The sequence below is a fragment of the Lissotriton helveticus genome, chromosome 1_1, assembly GCF_964261635.1.
Source record: "Lissotriton helveticus chromosome 1_1, aLisHel1.1, whole genome shotgun sequence".
Taxonomy (NCBI): domain Eukaryota; kingdom Metazoa; phylum Chordata; class Amphibia; order Caudata; family Salamandridae; genus Lissotriton; species Lissotriton helveticus.
The window spans coordinates 1977740517-1977764117 of NC_136057.1; positions in this window are offsets into that span (position 1 = coordinate 1977740517).

Here is a 23601-nt window from a genome sequence, read left to right on the forward strand (position 1 = left end):
CATTCTGACCGCCGATACTTATTTGGTTTCACTTTGAATAATCGATCGTATAGATTTTGTAGAATTCCTCAAGGCTATACTGAAAGTCTGAGTATTTACAGTCAAGCATTAAAAAGAGAACTTGATTCTTTTGTGTTGCCTGAAGGTGTAGCTCTCATACAATATGTCGATGACATCTTGCTGGCAGCCAACACCCCAGAGCAGTGTGAAAAGTGTACTCTGTCTTTGCTTTCTTTTCTTGCTTCCCATCATCATAAAGTGTCAAGAAAGAAACTACAATATTGTAGACCAAAGGTAACCTACTTAGGTTTTGTTCTATTTTTAGGGAAAGGTTGATTTTGTTGCTATGATGAAAAATAAGAAGAAGATTTTGGGAGTTATAGGTGTTTTTGCTGTTCTGACAATTATAGCAATAATCACCTGGTCTGTTGAAATGATGGCTCCTGCTCATGAGTTTTTTGTGGTTACTACTCCAGTCCCAGAAGAACACCAGCATTTCACTCTTCCGTATCACGAGCAGAAGCATCGAGAATCTTATCTTAATAACACGTTTGTTCAGATACTTCACCATACACACAATGCTACGAACACCACTAATTGTTGCATATGTGGTATGCTTCCAGTGCATCAAAAGAAAGGAGGAACACCTTTTATTCCACTTCCTTTCTCGCATAATGGTTCTTGTCGAGCTTGGTACACTCTTTTGTTTGCAACTAGAAAACCTACAGTAGGTGGACTTCTTTTCCGTTTGAATAAGAAGTGTTATCAGGACAAAGATGGGTATCCTCAAGCAAATGGAACTATATGGGAATGGGAGGAATACCGAACGGACAATGCTTCTACGCCATATGTTTTCACCCACACAAGAGACTTTACCACAAGCAACCAATCTGTAATTACTGTTACAAGGACTAAAGCAGACTTATGTGTGCAAAGTACTGGGCGAATCACAGTTGGAATTATTGATTGTGTTACTGTATTAAATATAGATGGAATAAATTATAGTTCGTTTTTGGCTTCGCATAACACATATCTAGTATGTGGAAGTCATGGATATCATAGGCTACCAGTTGAGTGGTCAGGTGCATGTTATGTTTCTTTTTTATTGCCTCCTGTTTTCCTAGCACGTACATCAGACCATCGAGATTTTAAACTGTTTAGGAATATTTCAATAAATCGTTATAGGACAATAAGTACTGATGATGTGGACCAAACAGACACTAGTCTGCAGCAATATGTTGATTTTAAATTGGGCTTGTTTCCTTTTGTGGGTGCTGCATTAAATAGCAGGAAAGTGCGACGATTGACTAGAGTTGTGGAAGCTGTCACTAATGAAACTGCTATAGCGTTTGGAAATATTACTGAAGAGTTACAAGTTGCCAGAATTGTAGCGCTCCAAAATAGGATGGTGTTATACTTGATGTTAGCCGATAGATGTGGTGCATGTAAAGTTATCGGTAGTAGTTGTTGTGTTTTCATTCCTGATAATTCGCCCTCAGTGTATGATGCAATTCTTAAAATGCATAAAATAGCTACAGATATTCATACTAAAAATGGCACCTGGACTTTTGCTGGATGGTTTTGGGCTCTAGTTTCTGCTTGGGATTAAAAATTACTGACTGCTCTCTGTATTGCAATTGCAGTGATTTTCACCTGTTGTATGTGTATCCATTGTGGCCCAATGCTATGTTCTATGTGCACAACTGCTTGTATACCATCCAAGAAGAATACTGTGGATATAAAAGCACAACACACGTTAGATAAAGAAGTAGCCGATATGATGCGTATAAATATACAGGAGGAATGTTTAGATTATCCCAGAAGAGCGTATGTCTACAGCTAATGCTAAAAGGATTGTCTGTTGTAATTTGACAGCGATTAGATTGAGCATTAGCAGAAGACATCTTAGTTCTGGCTGTTATCGTGCCATTCAGCGGACTCCATTTTGTATTCAAGGCAGCCATTTTGTCTGCCACATGCTGCCTCGTGCCAACCATGTGCTTTGTCCTATCTTCCTGTTCATGATGCTTGAATCTGCCCGGCAACAAGCTATATTTAGCATCCCCCACTTTGCCGCTGTCGGTTAGGGTTCACATCTGGTAGTGATTAGTTTCAGGTAGGAATGTGTTTGTCAAGCCCCCAAGACTGTTAGCTCCTCCCACTTATTGATTGTGCCTCTCGATATTACCCTATATGTACATAAAATGTGCTCTTGTGCTTTGTACCACCTTCTTTTGAGCCCCTGTGTGGGTATAAATAAACCATGCTTTCTTAGCTCGTGGTGCTACTTCTTGCAATACCGAAAGGTACTGTTTGAACCGTAACACCACCTCATGAGGTGTAATAAATGTTACATTTTCTATTTCCAGTTTCTGGGCCATTTCTATTTGGTCTGAGGACTTCGTGCAGAGAAGGGCGAACCCCTTGACTCGAAGTCAGCAGCAGTGACCGCGTTGGTCAGACCAGTACGAGTCGGTGAAGTGAGGCGTTGCACGCCGCAGTGTCCACCAGTCGCGGTGCAGGCAACTGCTCGGTGACGGCATCAGGACGGAGTCGGTGAGCTCAGAGCTTGCGTTGTTCGAGGTGGACGTTGTTCGATGAGGTGCCTACAGGACACAGGGCCGGTTGTGAGAGTCGGTCACAGCTCCCTGCCTCTTTAGCCACTGAAACAGCGTTTCTACCAGCAATCCACAAAGGCTGGTGAAGTCTACTGGTCCTGAGACTTTGGTCAGGGGGCAAGCTCTCGTCTAAGCCCTGTGGAGATCCTTCACAAGTTGAAAGTAAAGTACTCAAAGTTCTTTCTCCTCTCTTTGGCAGTCAGGCAACCACTGCAGGCCAATCCCCCAAGCAGCACTTCAGCTTGGGAATAGTCTCTCCTCAGTTTCTTCAGGTTCCTCTCCTCAGCAAAGGTTTATTCTTGTATTCCAAAATCGATCTAATTTCTTGGGATCAGGGTTCCAATATTTATACCCCAAAATCCATTGTTCTCTGAGGGGAGAGGGGCCTGTGCCCAGTCCAAACCAGTTCTGAAGCACTTCTCCTTTCCTTTCACAGTGCAGGGCAGGAACATCAGACGCCCCACAAGAGGTGGAGCCAGCATTGTGGAAGGCAAGTACAGTCCTGGATCACTTTGTTGACAGTCTTCCTTCTCTTCTTTCACTGTGCAGGGCAGAGACATCAGATGTACCACAGGGGGTGGAGCCAACACTGTGGGGGATGGGCACAGTCCTATTCAGGTCCCAGGTGCACTCCTCCCTTCCATCTAGATGCAGATCTCCCTATTCACCACCGGGCTGCCCCAGCCTGTCTCTTGGAATCCCCCAGCCCTGTCACTCACAAAACCAGATGAAGGAATACACAACCTCGCAGAGGCAGGCTTAAATGGTTAGGCAAGCAAATACCTACTTTCTGAATCTTGGGTCACCCTGAGGAATAAAGCCATACATTATCTTGGTGCTAAGGTGGGCTTGTCACATGAGATGTTTACCTCTTTTAAAATGGTGGGACGCATCCCGTGGGTGGGCACTAGTAGAAAAACCTTTAAAGGGGATTGCTTAGTTCTTTCTCTGGGTTTCCCGCCTTAGTTCCCAAAATCCTAAGTCAAACTGGTGTAAATAATCTCATGGCAGAGGGCATTAACGCTCTTCCTTTCGGCTACTTTTATCGGCAAAAAGTGCCCGATAAGTACTCTGCTCCTCACACAAGTACACATTCTAACAATAATCCGACTTACAACCTAGAGTAAAAAACAGGTTTGGGCCTTCACAATTTCTTGAGGAGGTCGATTGACTCTTGGCAACGCATGACTTTTACTACCCTGTAGCCAGATTGGCCCCCAAAGGTCTATTAAGGGCTTGTCCCCCGGAACCCGATAGGATACCACACGCAGATGAGTATGATACATCAGTAGCAGTTCCGCCTCTAATAACTCATAATCATCACAGCCGTAATGTTTTTATGGATTCTCATAGTAAGGGTGACTTATCCCTAGTAGGAATCCTAAAAGCTGTTCAGAATGAACTAGGAAGTGGTGCAAAGCCAAAAGTTGTCACACCCCTTGTAACAGATGACTGCAGATTGGTCGCAGAAAAGCAGAGGGGGAAGCCATAGACAGGGTGAGAGCGAACATGGTCCAAATGCTCAAGTTGTATCAGTCGAAGGGACCGTTAGAGCAGTCTTTTGGAATGTTTCTGGTCTTCAGTCCAAGGCAAATAACTCAGTTTGGATTAATTTTATTAACAACTTTGATATTCTTTGTTTCCAGGAGATGTGGTTGCTAAATGAGCTACACCTTGATGGTTATAAGACATTCCATATCCCAGCACAGCGGTCGTCACATGGGAGACACAAAGGGGTGATTTGTATTTATATCTCAAATATGTTGAGGGTTCACAACATCAAAATGAAAAAATCCACCTTCTTCTATCAAATTGTCACCATTCATTCGCTCTCGCAAGTCAAGGTAGTGGTTTTCACTTTCTATAACAATATAGATAAGGGAAAATTTGTAGATGTTATAAAAAATCTTAATGATAATCTAAGCAATCTGGTTGTATATAAAGGGATGGATATGATTACGATCTGGGGTAGGGATTTTAATACTAGCATTTGTACCCTGAACAATTGTGGTTTTGGTGACACAGAAGCAGAGGACAACTGCCATATGGCACATTTGTACACTTAGATAGGGGGGAAAGGTATAATAAAGTTATGGCATCTCTTGAACTTGCTTTCGCCAATATGCTGTGTTCCCCACCAGTAGACTTTGGCCCCACGTTCATTGGTTGCGGTTTTAATTCCTTGATAGACTTTATTATTATCCCAAACCGTTACGCTAACTGGTTTGATACATTTATTACCCATTCCAATGGTCTGAGTGACTATCTTCCATTAAGCATTAATATCGTGTTACCGTCAAATAATGTTCCCTCTACTGTTGAGAGCCTGGCATGGACTCAAAACATTGTTTTTGCCAGTCAGAACGGCTATTCCCTGTGCTGGGAGAAGAAAGATCCCGAGGTGATGAATACAAAAATTATTTCCAGGGCCCTAGTACCCATTATAGAGTGCCTGAAAGTAGGTACTTCTCATATGGACATTGAATGTGTTTTCCCAAATTATGCTGCTTGTACAAAACATCCTGAGACTCACTCGTAAGGCGCCACTTAATAGGAATAATGGATGGTTTGATACTTTGTGTACCAAAACCTATGCCCTGCTAAAGACCGCACTCCATAGCCCAGAGAGGGACTACGAGGAAATTAGAGGGTGCAGGAAGGCGTACAATCATGCTAGGAAAAAACGCAAGAAAGAAATTAAAGATCAAGCTCGGAAGAATCTTTATGAGGCCTCATTGCGCAGGGATTGTTCTTCATTCTGGCAGGCAGCGAAGGCACCATTTTTTGTTAACAACGAGAGCGCAAGGGTAGAGGTAGCGATTGATAAAAAAATCATGGATCAACTTTTTCTCTAATGTGTATGGTAATAAGAGTGGCGAGACTATAACCCTAGATGACCTCCGGGAGACCAAACTGCTTTTTCACCGATTGATATTTACTTCACTCACGATGAAGTTCTGGCGGATTGTCTCCCTCCTCTTAGCGGACGACGCAGTGTTAATGGCTAGAACCCAGCTCGGCTTACAGAGAGCCCTCACCACCTACATTGAATTCATGGCCAATAGGGAACTGAAACTCAATGTGAAGAAAACATTTGTGATGTCATGTGGAAAGGGGAAGAACAAATGCAGAAGCTTAGTAGAGGGGAGTGGCAAAATTGAAACTACTAAAATGTTCTCCTATCTTGGCATATTGCTTGAGGACACAGGCTCCTGGGGACCAGCAGTCAAGAGTAGGACCCTTTTGTTGAAGAGGTCGACCGCAGCAGTAATTAATTTTTCAAAAAAATTGGGTAAAAGGCACCCAGGGTTACTTCTTAAAATGTATCAAGCAAAATGCATAAGCATTGCTATTTTTTGGGCGGGGTTTGCGGTTTTCATGATGTTTCACCTATACAAGTGGTAGAAAATGCTTTTTTAAGGTTTATTTTAGCAGTTCCTCAGAGCACACCTTTTTTAATTGCCATAGTGAATTGGGAATTTTTCACATCTGAGATGATATTAAAACGCAACCGATTTTACTCTGACACAGAGTCTGGACCTCTCCCAGCCTAGGGCTGAACCGTGAAATTATTAAGGATTCAATGGGACTGGACCAGGTTAGAAAAATTCCTTGGTTGAACTATGTCAGATAATAACTAAATGACTTGAACCGGCTTTCCTATTCTTACAATTACTGGATAATGTGTATTGTATTAGTATCATGACTGGCCTTTTAAAAAGTATTCTGAGGAAAAGGAAAGCCATAACTTGCTAGTTTGTATTTTAAAAACGATGACAAATATGCACTGCTGGGACAGTTGTCTATTTTTGGAATTTCTTTGAAATGTATATTCTGTATTAATTTGTCTTTTTATATGCTGCTTTTATGATTTTATCAATTTTCTAAAATCGAATAAAGGATTTCCTGAATCTGAATATGAACTAGCCTCAGGTGTATATCAGCTTTTAAACAATAACATCAAATAGGCCACCTTAATCACATGGCAGATGTAAAAAGGTGCCCTGGGGTGCTAATAAAATCCTTAAATTCACAAGGAGCCTCCAGCTTACGGTGGAATCAAAAAGGGGACTAATAAAATCCTACGCAAAAACAGTTTTCAACTCTTTTAAGGGTTTCAGTATTAATATTTCCACAGATATACACCCTATAAAACATCACAAGATAAATTTTCTCTTATATATCTGTATTCGTTCTTTCACTGGTTTATGGCATAGTATAAAAGCAAATCTAAAGACTGCATCAACTGCTCTTTGACACTAAAAAGATATTAATTCACAAGGCATCCCCAGTTTATGGTGGAATCAAAAGTGGTATTAATAAAATCCTAAGCAAAAACAGTTTTTAACCCTTTGAAGGGTTTCAGTATTAATATTGCCCCAGAAATACACCCTATAAAACCCCACAAGATATATTTTCTCTTATGTATCTGTATTAGTTCTTTCACTTGATTATGACCTAGTTTGAAAGCAAATCTACTGCTCTGTGAGACTGAAAAGATCTTAAAAACACATGCTTATGGTGGAATCAAAAGGGATCCATAAACAATAAATAAAAAAAAAAGTTTGATGACAGAGACCAACTCAATAAAATGTGGCCGAGATCTTATGGTTTTGGGTCCATCAAACATGAATGATTTGCTAAAATTGACTTTAAGGACCAGATCATTCATAAATTAAATTGGAGCCAAGCAACCATTGAAACCCTAAGCCGATCTCACTGTAAGTACAGTGTCATCTGTAAATAAGAGGATTGGGTTAGGACGCTTCACAATCTTTGGCATATCCTTATATTTAGTAGAAAGGTGACTCTCCTGACTGTAAATATAGATAAGAAACTGTAACGGAGTCAGAATGAAACGTACCTCACAAAAGGGAAGTACACTCCCGATCTGGGCCATAACTCACTTTTGCAGATGTTCCCTAATGTAGCCTCTCAGTAATTCCAACAGTGTGTTCTTGACTTCAATATTTTCCATAATGGACTTTAATTTGGAGCGATTCACTATGTCTAAATCTCAGGAGAGGCCCATTACGCCATATGAACAGCTCCTCTCTTGGCTCTGGTGTACTTTTCCAAGATAAAATAAGGCATAAAAGATTGCTCCAGTGTTCCAAAAACGGGGGCAAAAACCAAATTGATTGTCAGAGGAGATGATGTTTTTAGTCACAAGCTTCCAATCTGGATAACAGAACTCGACCCAGAATTTTAATATTCAAATCCAACAAAGAAATTGGTAAATAACAAGAAGGTTGATTCCCATTCCCTCTTTTGAAGGAGGGGCGATTATTGCTCCTCTCCAAGAACCAATAATTGGGCTAACAATTGCTGCTCTCAACACACTAGTCAATATCAGAGAACATGAAGTGATATTTTCTATAAAAACATCCATCGGGACACAGTTGGGTACCAGTGCTTTCTCTAAAGGGGTCTTTTTAATGGAGCATGTAACTTCTTTCATGTCTACACATTGAAATAAAGCTAATGCTGCTACAAATTCGAAATTAATTTCGCTGTCATTGTCACAATGTTGATTGTTCATACGGTCAAGGTTAAAAAAAAATTGAGAATGTTCTACTTCGGTGACTGTAGTTTTTCTGCAATTAGCTCTAGGAATTAAGTGATCTGCAACAAAAAAGGTGATTCACTAATTTCTAGATCTCTTTGCTCGCTGTAGCTCTACCTGCTCACTCAAGGCCAGGTCAACTGCATTCTTATACAGTCTGCTGGCATTTTTAATGTCTCCTCTGCACTTTGAAGTTGCTTTAAGACCTGTTTTTAATTGCCTATGAGCTGCGCTACAATCAAAATGAAGCAATCTACACGTACGTGTTTTGTTTGTACCTATGGGAGCCAGTATGATTCGAAAAAAAGTATAACACACTGATGTCACAAGTAATGGCACATGGATCTTCATCATAAGTCAGACGTGTCCCAGAAGCATTGTTTTTCTATAAACTCAGTAATGGAGTGAGCAGGATCAACCCGTTCTCATTTAATTCTCACTCCCTTATTTCACGTGTAATCAATTTGCCCCACTTTCTTTTCTTTTTAAATTCTTTTTATTTAAAAAGTAAACTTAGTGGTCAATACAAACAGTGACTGCAATTGCGACTGTCAGCTTACACATAGTAGCAATGAAGTACATAGTTGCTGGTTCCATGGCATATGAGATGTTATTAATACATAGCATTACATAGGTCAGTTAAGGCGTTAAACGAACATCAAGGGTGGGGACAATGGTAGGTTCACATAGGTTGCCTTGATATTCGTTCCAATTGGACCACACTGCTACCCATTTCCGAGGGCATCCTCGAGCCACATATACTGTCTTCTCCTGCAGCATGCGCCAGTCCATATCTTTTTCCCATGCTGTGAGCTTTGGAAGTGTATCTGCTCCCCATAGGCGTGCAATATTTCGCTTTGCAATTGCTAGCCCTGGTGATACCCACAACCTGCCCTTGGTTGATAGATCTGAGGGTTCCCATATATTTAAAAGACACCTTTTCGCTTCGGGCCATATGTCCACCTCCCAGACCTCACGCATGCAATTGTGCACCTTCTGCCAGTATGTTTGTTTTAGAGGGCACTCCCATAATATATGAAGGAAGGTCCCCACCTTCGTCTACAGAGCCCGTCCTCACTCCTGGCCATCAGCACCAATCGGGTGCCTGAAATATAAACACGGTGCAGCACCTTCAACTGCACCAGCCTTAACTTCGCTGATATTGCAACTTCCTTGGGAGAGACAAGTGCTTCCCTCCACTTTACGTCATTGATTTCAAGACCATCCGCCTCCCAGTTACCCCTGAGTGCAAGTAAGGGGTCTGGGGTGTGATTAATAAGCTTTTTGTATGTGAGGGAGATAGCCTTTTCTGGAAGGTGGCCGTCCAGCAGTCTGTCCTTCGGGGGATTGCCCCACTTTCTTACTGTTACAGTTGCACCGCTGATTTATGCTAAGTAGTAAAGATAGCAGGTTACGAATAAGCATGGGCGGATCTAGCGGATCTCGCGTACGCGAACTTGCGGATTTACGGATTTGCAATCCGCGAAGATCCGCGAACTCTAGCGGATTTGCGGATTTTCCCGTTTTTTGTGTTGGCGCGCGTTCGCGCCGATTTTGGGACAAGTTCGCAATTGCGAACTTACTTTTCGGCTCGCAACGGCCGCGACTATGTTGTTTCTACGTCTGGTTTATCATCACAGGTTCACAGCACCCTCTGTTTCACCACTGCCACCCTCTGGGACACCCATGCCACCCTCTGGTACATCCTCACTGCCACCCATTAGGTTTATTTATCACTGTAGATTATGGTGGTTGAAAAAAGCAAGCACACCTGCCCTTCTTCAACTGCCATCAATTAATTTGTGTTTCATTAATGTGTCAGTAATTTTGAAAGTTCCAGTCTGGCTGGCACCTGCTTCCTTCCTTACCTGTAATTTGCTTTTTGTTGCAGTGAAAATTTTTTTTCACAGGACCTTTATGGTGTACTTGTAGCTATTCTATGAGCCTGCTGTTTGGGTCATAGCAGGGTCATAGAATAGTTGCAAACTCTGGAGGGGCCCATCAGGAAGCACTACCTTGAATGTTACTAATGTTAAGTTTGAACTTTTGCACCTGCTCATTGCTTTCAGTTTAGCTAAAATCGTTTTTTTCTGCAATTTCGCGCGTTTTTTGGGGCGCGAATCCGTGCGAGATCGATTTCGGAAGCCGCGAATACGTGCGAATACAAAATTGTTTTTTTTGCGACGTGTATGTTCGCGTGATCTTGCGCGTGTTCGCGAGGCGCTTCTAGCTATACGTTTGCCAAGTTACCCTATCGGTCGTACACGGGCGCGGCCATCTTGTTGGCGTGACGTAATTCCGTTTCCGCCCGCTATGTGTAATCTCGCAAAGTGTGCTGCTCGCTAGTACAATTTCGCGCGTACTCGCAAGGAAAATCTCGCGCGAACTTACCCACGCGGTCGTGAACGGGCGCGGCCATCTTGTTTCTCATTCATTGCTATGGTTCTGGGCATGCTTTCTCTATCCTCTCTCAATCTCTGCCATCCTTTGCTTGTTTGAAGTTTTTTTGATCTAATTTTACTTATTATCTATCCCTCTATTTTTCTAGCTCTATATTTTTGTGTTTTCTGCAGCTTTTAGTTACTTTTAAACTACTTTTTTAAACTCTTTTCTTTTCTTCTTCACTATTCTATTTCTTGTTTATCATTTAACTCTATTTCTGCCCAGACCATGGTAAAGGGAGCCGGGAAGCACCCTGAGAAGGGGAAGGGTCCCGCACCCCGTGCCCGGCTCCCGTGCGGGCGTTTAAGGGGGGAGCAAGTGGTCCAGAGGGAGATCTTCAGCGCGGAGGAAGTGGCGGCACTGATCTTCCACGTCCAGCGCCGCCTCCCCAAGACGATCCTGGGAGGCGGCAAGATCGCGACTGGCTATGGCATCCGGGAGCGTCGCAAGCGGTGGGAGAAGGTGTGCCGGGCCATGTACAAGATCTCTGGGGTCCGGCGCACATATAACCAGGCCACCCACCGCTGGACCGATGTCATGGACCGGGAGCGGGACTTGCTGGACGCGCTCGGCGTAGAGGTCCCCGGGCTTGGTGAGTAGTAGTAGTAGTACATTTACTACTCTGTTTTATCCTGCTCTGTTATTTGCAAATCTTTGTTCTTTACCAAGAGCAATAATGCTGCCGATTACATTGAGGTAAATTATATTTCAAAATCTTCTATGCATTTCAGGTGCACTGCTCTCCTTCTCAGTAGCCTTGCTTGCTACTATGCTTCTTTGTTTTGTATGTTGTGTTCAGAAGCATTTCATTGGCCTGAGAAATTATGTATGAGTGTAGTGTAAAGAAAAGAACTGCGTAATGCTAGACAGTAAGGGTCATATTTTCAATTACCGGCGCATCCCTGCAAAGTAGCAGGGATGCGGCAGTAATTGTGTGCCATGCCACCACCACCCATTGGCCCAAAACGTCACAGAAGCCTTACGCATCTGTGCCGTAAAGGCAGCGCATTGCTGGAGTTGCGTGCCAACGATGGCGCAGCTCCAGCAATGCTCTGGGGTACCCTATCTCCCCAATGCTGCATCAAGCCGTCCGTCGGCTTCAAGCGCGCAGGGTTTGAGTCATGCATCATTGTCCTAAAAGTGACTGATTGACATCTTGTAGATTTCCCTCAGCCACTTTTAGGATTCGTTCCTGCGCAGGTACGCCCTCCCTTGGGCCGGAACGCCCCCTGATGGCGCAGGGCTTTACAACGTGATGCATCGCCCATATGCCCATATGTGTTTTTTTTAAATATATACGCCGCACCAACACCATGGCGAGTCTTTTGTTCTGCCGCTGCGTCACAAAAGGCACGCAACAATGGAGGAAAATGAGCCGCAACTTCCGCAAGGGACTTCTAAATCAGCCCCAACAGACTGAAGTCCAGTCCTTCCTTTAGACACATGGCTATAAGAAGAAATAGTGGCGGTGGTGGCGGGTGGATTGATAGTTTGAGTATTCACTGATCTGCAAGCAGGATGGACTTTGTCTGTCACTTCGCGTGCTGCGCACTGCTGCCTGCAATGCCAGGCCTAGGCAAACCTCTTTAGTAGTCTGTTTATTGAGTTACATAGGAACTTTCTAAGTCAACGTTCCGCAAATCAGGCAATACGAATAACGTAGTATACCACATGAGCTAGATCCCGTGGAATAGTGGTCTATCTATTTGCTATTTTTCCAAAATATTTTGTTATTGTTCTTTTGAAATGTTTGATTTGGTTGAAAAATCTCATCCATGTTTTCTGGTTTTTCTTTCTTTCATGTTGTACATCAGCTCCCCCCAAGGGCAAGAGGACACAGGAGGAGGGTGCTGAGGATGCAGGCCAGGATCGGGCAGGCGAGGGCTCCTTTGCTGGCCCCAGTAAGTTTACATTTTAATAAACAGTACCTATTTTTTCCTAGCGTTCCTCATTCGATTTTTTCTAAATCGTCTTTGATCTTCTTGTAGACTGGATATAAATTCTTATCCTGCCTCGAATATGACTCCCTGTGGTATTACTAGACTATTCTTATTAGTCTGTCTGTGTAGCTAACTAAGATTGGACATTTGGCAATTCCATTGGACTCCCATTATATTCAGCAATACCTCTATGCACTGTCTCCTTACTGACTAGATAGTGTGGCAGAGTCATTCAGCTCCCGAAGTCACCGATTATAGATCCCCAATGATCTCTAGATTATCGTACGCAGGACAAGAGAGTAGTACGGAGTCACAGCACAGTCAAGAAGTGTCAGAGGCACTCATGCTTGCAAAAATTCCAAAACCTTTAGCTCATCCACTCTAGTCTAGAGGAACAAAAACCACAGAGTCTATTTAAGTTTAAAAGCTTTATTAAAAGTAAACACATTTATTAAAATCTACTTTGTCATAAAACTATTTAACTGAAAACGGAAAAGTGGTTAGTGCTGACGATTAATTGGACACATTTCTTGTGGTCGAGCCGAGCTCTCACCTTGTTTGAACTTGATCCTGGTCGTGTTCTTAGGAGTCAAGCTTCTGTCTGTTAGGAGAAAAAGTGGTGCGTGTTAAAAATCAAAAGCAAGCATTCATCAGTTGTGCATAAAAGTGCAGCAAGACAACAGCCTTCCCTGGAAAATGGGACATTTTTACTATGGAGTAGACAGTCACAAATTATTACATTGTATTCTGTTTTTTTAACATTTCTCCTAGACCAAATATTATATAGTAGTGAGTGGTGTATTCTAACATTCTTAAATGTACTTTGTAGGTGTAACATCTGGTGACGGGGCCAGCGCGGAGGTGGCTGTGTTGGGCGAGGACTCGGAGGCCTCTGGGGAGGAGGCGGTGCAAGAGCCGGCGGACGGTCCTGTGGGGGATCAAACGGTGGTGGCGGAAACAGGTAAGCTATATATTCCTTACTTATTGAGATTGAAGACTGCATAGTGTGCTTTCTGCACGGGTGTATTACAAATCAACCAGGTAGTAGCCTCCTCGAAATGTACTCCGACTTAGCTGTGAAGTTTTTGGTGAGAAGAATCCCAATAAGTTCTTAGACGAACGTGATGGATGGGATGAACGAAAAGCGAAAGAAGGGTGTAAGTAAGTGGGACGCGAACTTGTATGATGGCTGGCAAAGAAGAACGATATGTGTTTGCTTGGCCCCCGAGGTGGCTGGGAAGGAAAGAATATGGTATGGTGCATGGCTGGGTCAATGATGAAGCAAGGATGGGTGGAAGGACAGCAGCCTGGGTGGGTGAAACAGAAACTGTATGTGTGCGTATACTTTGACTGAATGGATGCCTGGAGCATGGTATTCTCTGACTCTTAGATAGCACATGTGTATCTAGAGAGAGTAGATGGTCGCCAGGTGAAGTAAGTGTTACCTTGAAGAGCATGTACCACCGCACCCGCACGTCCGTTCCAGTGCAGGGAAGGCAAGGAAAAGAAATTGTAAATGTGTCCAATACTACCATGAATAGTAGCAGTACTTTGTATTGCGTTTGCAATCACAGCATATATCTGGTTATTACGGTGGACACTCCGTACCTCTCTTAATAACTTTAGTTTACTTGTAGTACGTCATTCATGTGTGGGTGTATCACTGTTCACTCAATATTAAGCAAAGCACCTAAAGTCATCTCATCTGTCATTAAATACGTCCCATGTGAAGTGATAGATAATCAAATTAGTTAGCTTCTTCATTTTCCTTTTCTAGTACTCATTTGCACTGTAGGGGGAAAGGTAAATTAATTAAGCAGTAGCCCTTGTAACAGAGTATTCTCAGTGCCACCCGTAATAGAAAAGTAATAGCTTCACCACCTGCATGTACTGGACCGGTACAGTAACGCAAGTCTGTCTCACTCATCATGGTGTGCAACTTTTTTTCTCGGGTGCAAGTTCACTGTGCTGTCCATGTCATTCTGCCGGCTTGCATAAGATAACGTACCAATTTCCCTAAACAAGAGAGAAGAAGAAGAATAAGACTGGTGTAATGTCATAGTCGACTGTAATGGAAGTCCATAGTGGTCGTAGAATTTGTTCATTAAACTACCACTAATGTTAGAGCAAGGATGCAGAAGTGGGAGGTTACATAGATACTGTCCTCAATAGTTATGTACTGTGCTTTCAATTTGCTACTTGTACTCTGTGACCCAACTTTCGGCTCAATCACTTTGTGTTATTAATAAGGAGCATTGGTTACAGACTATGTCTTTCTTTCTTCATATAGTTGCTCCTTCCAAATCAACAACAAGGAGGGAGCAGGCTAGATTGGCCCGGCAACGGAGGCTGGAGGCCACTGTCGCCGAATATCGGTGGCTGGTGGCCCTGGAGGAGGAGGAGGACACGCAGTCGAGCGGGGCAACAACGACATCCTCGACTGTGACCACTGCATCCTCCTCCGTGACTAAGCCAGCGGGACCGAGCCGGGCTAAGAAAGACGACCGCCACCGCCAAGCAACCGAAATACCAGCTGCCCCCCACAGGAGCTGCAAGGACCGCCAACGCCGCCTACGAGTCCGCATGTCCAACCTGGAGCAGGAGGTCCTGAGGTATAAGAACTTGGTTAAGGGCCTCCGCTCCGAGCTTGCCACCCTCCGCAAGGAGTATGATGCCCATGCCGCATCATGCACCAGCACCAGCACCCTCCAGTAGTGGAGTGTCCCTTGCCCTTTTTTTATAGACTTTTGGGGGGTGGGATTTGGGAGTTGGGATCGTTTTGGGACGTTTCAAAGACAATCGTTGGGGTTAGGGTGGGTGAGGGAGATTATTTTGTTAGGGCTAAATAAATATATTTTTAAACTTTATCTGACCATACCTGTTTTTTACTGCTTTTCAGTCTGGTGGGTGGGGGGCGGGGGTGTAACAGTAACTTTGTTTTCCTGAACAGTCGTAGGACTTTAGTAGTACAACCGTCAATCTCTTGTCTACTCCGAAATAATACTCCATTATACTACCTCCCACCAAACGCTTATCTTACCTGTAATTTGTGTTAGAAATTAGGGCTAGGCCCATGGCTGGCTCCAGGTGAAATGGGGATTAACGTTGTCAATCCTGGGCGGGTGACATTTCCTCATTGCGGTGGTACTAGTGGTGTGACACAGTGGCAGTTGCATGCCTATGGAAAAAAAGAAAACGAAACCTTGTTTGTCCTCCTTACTGTAGCATTACAACGGTTACGGTACGATCGAGAAAATAGCAGGTGACAGTACACTAGAACAGTGCCATAATGTAGCCTAACAAATGGTAAAGTATTTGCTTGCAAGTATAACTAGTACTTGCGTTGAATTTATTTGACATTGGCTACTACTACTAGAAGATATAGTACTGAAGCTCAGTAAGTCTAGAAGATATCCTCGTATTCCTTCACCAGCCTGTTGCTATGACCTTATCCTCCCCAGCAAGTGTGTGGAATTATTGATGTCATTTTAGTCAGACATCAAGCAAAACAACACAGCCCGGGGGAAGAGGGTTAGGGTTTGTAAAATGGATGGGAATGGGGGTTTCTTTTTGGGTAGGTTTTGTTGAGAGAAGAAAAAAAAAGCAGAGCATGGACAAACAATAATTGAAGATACAGACAATCTTTGGTTACAAACTAAAGGTAAGCACATGCAGTCACACTCATAGAATAAAAGACAACAATGGATACTGTATCTGTATTGCGTATGTTGTTGGAGTTGTCCTGTTGAATTTGGTAAGTAAGTTGCATGCAGCAAACAATTCCTCTTATTGGCGGCACTCCTCCATTCCAGCTGACGCTTCGTCCATCAATGTGGTGACCACTGACAGAAGACACCCTGTCCACTGCCTGCCTGGCGGATGTTGACTGAAACCCGGCCTGTAATTATTGAACGGAAAACAGGAAGTGCTATTACAATACCACTGATAAATAAATAAAAGGTATGTACGCTGTGTGGTTCAAAAAGTGACACTTTGATTTCCCTAATAGACAGTACAATATTTTTGAAATTGCGTGCTCTGTCTGAGTCACCTTTTTAAGGATCAATAAGTATGGCCAAAATATTATAGCGGATCTTTCCCCTCAAGGTAGGTGTACTACTGTGTTTTAGAACAAAATTTGACCTTCCCAGCAATGCTCCCACCAAGACCCTTACTAAAGCCAGTCGCAAAAATGTAGAAGAACCCCAATCATATCTCCAAAAACGATGCCTAGCAGAAAAATGGTTACAAAACGTACTTTGAAAGTAACAGTAGGCCCAAATACAGACCGTGGATTGTATTCAAACCACTTGCAAGCAAGCAAAAGTATCCATAGCCAGCATCGCTCCAACAGTGCTCTACAACAACAGAACTGCGTTGCAATAGAACCCCCCGAAACACATGCAATCCTGCTGCTAGGGCTAACCCTAACGAACCCTAACTTACAAAACGTGCCAAAACTGGTGTTTCCTTATGGATTTTGTCCAACAAACTTCTAGCCGGTATTAGACCTTCCCAGGAATGCCCCAGGCAAGACCCGCCAACCCACCCGCAAAAAAACACCCGACACAACACCCCCAAACAGCGAAAAAGCGAAATCTCATACTTACAATGTCTCTCGGCCTTCGGTCCAAACGCGGCGCTGTGCAGCTAGGTCATCATCATCATCAATCATCATAACTCCTGTTTTCCACCACGGATTTCCTGAAAAGCAAATGCAATCAAGATTAGACTGTCGCAGCAGTGCTTCGACAGAGACCCCGGCCGCAACCCACCCACGAACAGCAGGAAGCCCCCCAAAACGCTACATTGAGCAAGATGTCAGAAGAAATAGCAAAAAAAAGGCTGTTCCTTATGGATTTTGTCCAAAACACTTCTATCCGGTATTAGACCTTCCCAGGAATGCCCCAGGCAAGACCCGCCAACCCACCCGCAAAAAAACACCCGACAACACCCCCAAACAGCGAAAAAGCTAAATCTCATACTTACAATGTCTCTCGGCCTTCGGTCCAAACGCGGCGCTGTGCAGCTAGGTCATCATCATCATCAATCATCATAACTCCTGTTTTCCACCACGGATTTCCTGAAAAGCAAATGCAATCAAGATTAGACTGTCGCAGCAGTGCTTCGACAGAGACCCCGGCCGCAACCCACCCACGAACAGCAGGAAGCCCCCCAAAACGCTACATTGAGCAAGATGTCAGAAGAAATAGCAAAAAAAAGGCTGTTCCTTATGGATTTTGTCCAAAACACTTCTATCCGGTATTAGACCTTCCCAGGAATGCCCCAGGCAAGACCCGCCAACCCACCCGCAAAAAACGACCCGACAACACCCCCAAACAGCGAAAAAGCTAAATCTCATACTTACAATATCTCTCGGCCTTCGTTCCAAATGCGGCGCTGTTCAGCTAGGTCATCATCATCAATCATCATAACTCCTGTTTTCCACCACGGATTTCCTGAAAAGCAAATGCAATCAAGATTAGACTGTCGCAGCAGTGCTTCGACAGACACCAAAAATTACCCACAAACACCCGGAACCCCGCCAAAGAGCACCTCAAAGGCAAGCAAGTCAGCAAAAACGGCAAGAAATTTCCACCTCATATTTGGTCCAAAACACTTTTGTCCATTATTAGAGCTTCACAGCAATGGGCCCAAATCCGTCAACTCACCCGCAAAGAAGTACAACACCCCCACAAGTGGTGAGTCTTTCTTCATTGGGCGTAATCCAGCACTCTGCTTGGAGGGAAATCGCAGTCTGGAGGAGGAGGATAGAGGAGCATGTTCTTCAGAACTTGTGAACCTGAGGAATGTAGACTGCGGCACCTTCAAATCAATAAGCAAACAAGTGAAGACAGTTCTGATGATGGTCTTGTTTTTGGGATTAGGTGATTAAAGTTTGAATTAAATTAACTGTGCAAAACAAAGAAAGAGAGACACAAAGCACACAGGAATAAAAGTGAATAAGGACGAAAAAGAAAGTTCTTGATTGATTGTCTCATTTTCAGGGCTCGGTGTCAGGGAATAAGAACAAGATTTCGTCATCATACTCTGCGAATTCAGGCTGGATGAGGTCAGTGCCACCGAACAGAGAAAAAATCCCCTCATCTACGTTGCTGTCCTCCTCGTCTTCATGCGGCGTGCTTTCTCGTACTTTGTAATCTGGTGGTATGAGGTGCTGATTCATCTTGATCATTGTCAGCCGCTCCACATTTTTGGGCGAGAGGCAGCTCCGTTTGGGAGTTACAATGCCACCAGCAGCACTGAAAACACGTTCAGAAGACACACTTGCGAGTGGGCAAGACAAATAGTTTATAGCCAGGTTGAAGAGCTGTGGCCACAATTGTTTTTTGCCATGCCAATACTGCAATGGCTCATCATTAAGGAAGACCTCTGTTGAGTCATTCAGATAGTCCTGCACCATCGACTCAAGGTCATCAACTGTTCCTCCACTTTGCTTACTTTTTGCTGTGCCTGTGACATTTTTTCGAGAACCATACCCCATCAAACTTAGCCAATCCTCCTCCGCAGCCACTGTTAGTGTTGTCATTGTGTGTGGTGCAGATGATCCAGTTGCCGGTGTCTTTAACGGCTGAGAGGTCACTTGTGCCCCAGCCACAGGTGCAGAAGTGGATTCTTGTGACTGCGGATGGCCTGCTGATGCTGATGCTGATGTACTGGCTTCTCCTTCAATAACCTGCCGTTCTTTTTCAAACCTCTTGGCTGACCAGGCTAACCAATGTTTGTACTTTTGAACATCTGCATCAGCAAAAGGAAAGAATGCTTCGCCTGCCAGCGCCTTTTTGTAGCGTGGATCCAGAATAGTAGCACAAATGTAATGCTGATCTGACTTGATGTTTTGAAGACGTTCATCACCACGTAGGCGATCTAATAATTTCTCAGACAAAATGAAATGTTTTTTTTTTTTTCATCTTTTTCAAACTCAGAAGACACCGCCATCAGTTGGTGCTCCAGCATGCACAACAATGGGATAGCTTTTCCCAAATTACAGTCCTCCTGGCTGACTGCACGCGTGAAGAACTCAAAAGGACGAAGCATGTCTGTCAGGCTTTTAACTATGTCCCATTGCGCCGCACTCATCTGCAGGTCCTCCTTCTGAGATGTAGCCTCTGTGAAGAAATAGTGATCGAGTACCGTATACTGCTCATACAGACGCTCAAGCATGTAGAAGGTTGAGTTCCAACGTGTTGCCACCTCCTGGATGAGTGCTTTCACTGGCATTCTACGTTGAAGTAGCAGTCTCCGCAGATGCTTCCGGGCCTTAAAAGAATGGCTGAAATGGTTGCACATTTTGCGGCAGGTGGCCATTACCTCGAACGCTGGACTCTGTTTATCACTCAAGAATTTTTGAACTACCAGGTTGATACAGTGCGCCAAACACGGCACTCTAACATGGTCACCCATGAACATGGCCTTAACTACATTGGCGCCATTATCCGTGGAAACATAACCAATCTTGCGTTTTAGGGGGGATAGCATTGTCAAGACCTTTTTGTTAAACTCTTCCAAAAGGTTTTCTGCTGTGTGACTTTTCTCCAAGCCAAACATGGCTAGTGTTGCATGTTTCCGAGCAGCTTTGAAAACTTGGTCCGGGTCAACACCTGCGTTTAGCTTTGCTTTAACACCTGAAAAAGAGACCCAGTGTGCAGTGATGCACATGTAATCATCGCCTGGGCCACTGGTCCACATGTCTGTTGTCAGATGTATTGTGTGAACAGCACTCTTCTGCAAAGCTGCCCCAATCGCCTGCAGCACATCTTCATGTAGTGCTGGAACCGCAACTCTGGCAAAATAGAACCGGCTCGGAACCTTCCATTTAGGGCAGAGCGTTGCCACTAATTCAAGAAAACCTACCGCTTCTACAAAAGAAAAAGGTAGAAGGTCCACAGCTAGCATTTTAGCCAGCTTAGTGTTATACAGACGCGTCAGTGGGTGGTTGCGTTCATATGGCACGTCTGAAGTAAGCATTGTTCTAATGTTGCCCTGGACCAAGCATTTACGGGCTGATAATGACTTCGTTGACCCAATTTTGCTCGCTGGTGAACTTTTGTGCGTTGGTGTCTCACTCGCTCCAACACTCTTAGTGTGCCTCACATTGGGTGTGCTGCTGACAGGGGTACTGGGTGTAAGGGAAGTCTTTGACACGTCTTCTTCCTCCTCGTCATCATCAGATGAAACATCAACGTTTCCTTGAATTTGCCCTTTCTTGATCGCATCTAGGTGCGCAAACCATCTGACAGTGTGCTTTCTCTCAAGATGACCTCTCTGGCCGCCGGTACCATAGTTGGTACCTGACTTACCACGACTAACTGCAAGCTTACAAAGGGTACAAATGGCAAACTTTGGATTTTTTGGACAAACAGTAAAGAAGTCCCAAACTGGGGACTTGAAGTGTCTGTGGGACCTGGAGGAGGCGGCGATACTGGTGGTGGTGGTCATGAAGCTAATGCCAGATGAAGTGGAGGATCTGGATTGCCCAACTTTTGTACGTTTTGCACTTTCACCGCCACTAATTAAGGTCGAGGTTGACGGAGGTCTCTTCTTGCCAGAAAGAAATATGGAAGCGGGACGAGTTGGTGTACTACTTAACTCCAATGATTGTGGTGTTTCCACTGCCTCCTCATCGACAACATCATCATCATCATCACGCTGAGCAGCTCTTCGGGCTAGGGTCAAAATGTCTGTTTGCTGCATGCCCGCTGGGGCTGCAGTGACCTTTATGATGACTGGGTCGTCGTTGGCAGAGTCTTCATCAGCAGCAGTATCCGCCACTTCTTGTTGAGCCTCATCAAACTCCATAACTCTGAGACTTTGGACGAGCTTCCTTTTACGCTTCACTACCTTTGTTGGATCATGGTGTGCCTCACTCTCAGATGGCTGTGGTGCTGGTTCCCAAGTTTGATCCGTATCATCAGAAGGAGGTGTGCTTGAAGAGGATGTAGACACCACCCTTGATCTCTTCCTTGCTAGGGGTGCGGAAGACAATGAAGGATCATCAGGAGGAGTGGCTTCCTCAAATGATACCTCGCCTTGATTGTCGATTTCCTGATGTGCCCCTACTTCGGGAGGAACAACTATTGTGGGCACTTGTGACCCTCCATGCACCTCTGCTTGCGCATCTCCTTGCGCTGCCTCTCCTTCCACATGTACTTGGGCTTGTACTTGCACATGTGATTGTTGTTGCGGCTGTGGTTGTTCAACACTCGTCAGATGAGCTACAACAACCTGTGTTGATTGAGGGACATTGCTGCTGCTTTCTTGTGATGAGCCAACATCACTGGTCGATGGTGATTGAAGAACTATACTGGCTGCCTCTGCAGCACTCAAGGGCTTGGACTTAAGTTGGCGTGGTGGTGGTGGTGGCACTGAGCCCAATGGAGCGGGGGTGCTGCTGCCAGCTTGGTCCCCAGCAGATCCCGCTGCTGCTGCTGCAGGCATACTTTTTTTTTTACTCCCAAAAAAAGGGGCGGGCGGCACACCAGTGTCCTTGGTAACTTGCTTCTTCTGCTCCTTACTGGCACCTTTCTTGCTAGAGGAGCTACGGGTTACTTTTTTTGGGGCCATCTTCTTCAGAGCAGGTCAGCAGGCAGCAGTTGCACGAGTTGCAGAGGGTTCTGTGTCCAGACGTGACGTCGCGTGACGTTATGCTGCACACACCGCTGCAGGACTTCTTCCTGGCACTGGTGGTTCTCTTGAGTCTTCTTGTGCACCTAAAAGCAATGGAAGACAGAGGAACATCAGTTCAGTTATACACCCCAAAAAATCGACAAAACACAGAAAAATGAGCACAATCCCATGCCATCCATGATGTTTACATTGAAGACACCCCACAGAAAGACTAGGGACATGCAAGTATGCAACACTCACTACCCCTGGGCATAATGTATGAAAAGTAGGCAAAATAAGTGCAGGCCTCAGACACTGCCTCTCCTCAAAATGGCCCCTTACACCCCAAGCACATGTTGCCTGTTCCAGCCAGCACTCAAGATGGCCACCACCACCACCCACATGGCCAGTCCACATCAACAGTACACCCCCAAAAAACAGAAAAACAGCCAGAAATCACCACAATCCAATGCCATCCATGATGTTTACATTAAAGAGAGTGAGACCACACCACAGGCACACTCAGTCCATGCACCACCACCCCTGGGCAAAAGGCCACACCAGCAGCCCCCCAAAAACGACAAAAAACAATACAATAAGCACAATCCCAGCCCATCCATGGCCTCAATTATGTTTAAATTCAAGAAGACACCCCACAGAAAGACTAGGCCCATGCAACACTCACCACCCCTGGGCAAAGGGCCCCACCAGCAGGCCCAAAAAAATGACAAAAAACAATAAAATCAGCACAATCCCAGGCCATCCATGGCCTCAATGGTGTTTAAATTCAAGAAGACACCCCTCAGAAACACTAGGCCCATGCAACACTCACTACCCCTGGGCATAATGGATGAAAAGTAGGCAAAATAGGTGCAGGCCTCAGACACTGCCTCTCCTCAAAATGGCCCCTTACACCCCAAGCACATGTTGCCTGTACCAGCCAGCACTCAAGATGGCCACCACCACCACCCACATGGCCAGTCCACATCAACAGAACACCCCCAAAAAACAGAAAAACAGCCAGAAATCACCACAATCCAATGCCATCCATGATGTTTACATCAAAGAGAGTGAGACCACACCACAGGCACACTCAGTCCATGCACCACCACCACCCCTGGGCAAGCAAAAGGCCACACCAGCAGCCCCCCAAAAACGACAAAAAAACAATAAAATAAGCACAATCCCAGCCCATCCATGGCCTCAATTATGTTTAAATTCAAGAAGACACCCCACAGAAAGACTAGGCCCATGCAACACTCACCACCCCTGGGCAAAGGGCCACACCAGCAGGCCCAAAAAAACGACAAAAAACAATAAAATCTGCACAATCCCAGCCCATCCATGGCCTCAATGGTGTTTAAATTCAAGAAGACACCCCTCAGAAACACTAGGCCCATGCAACACT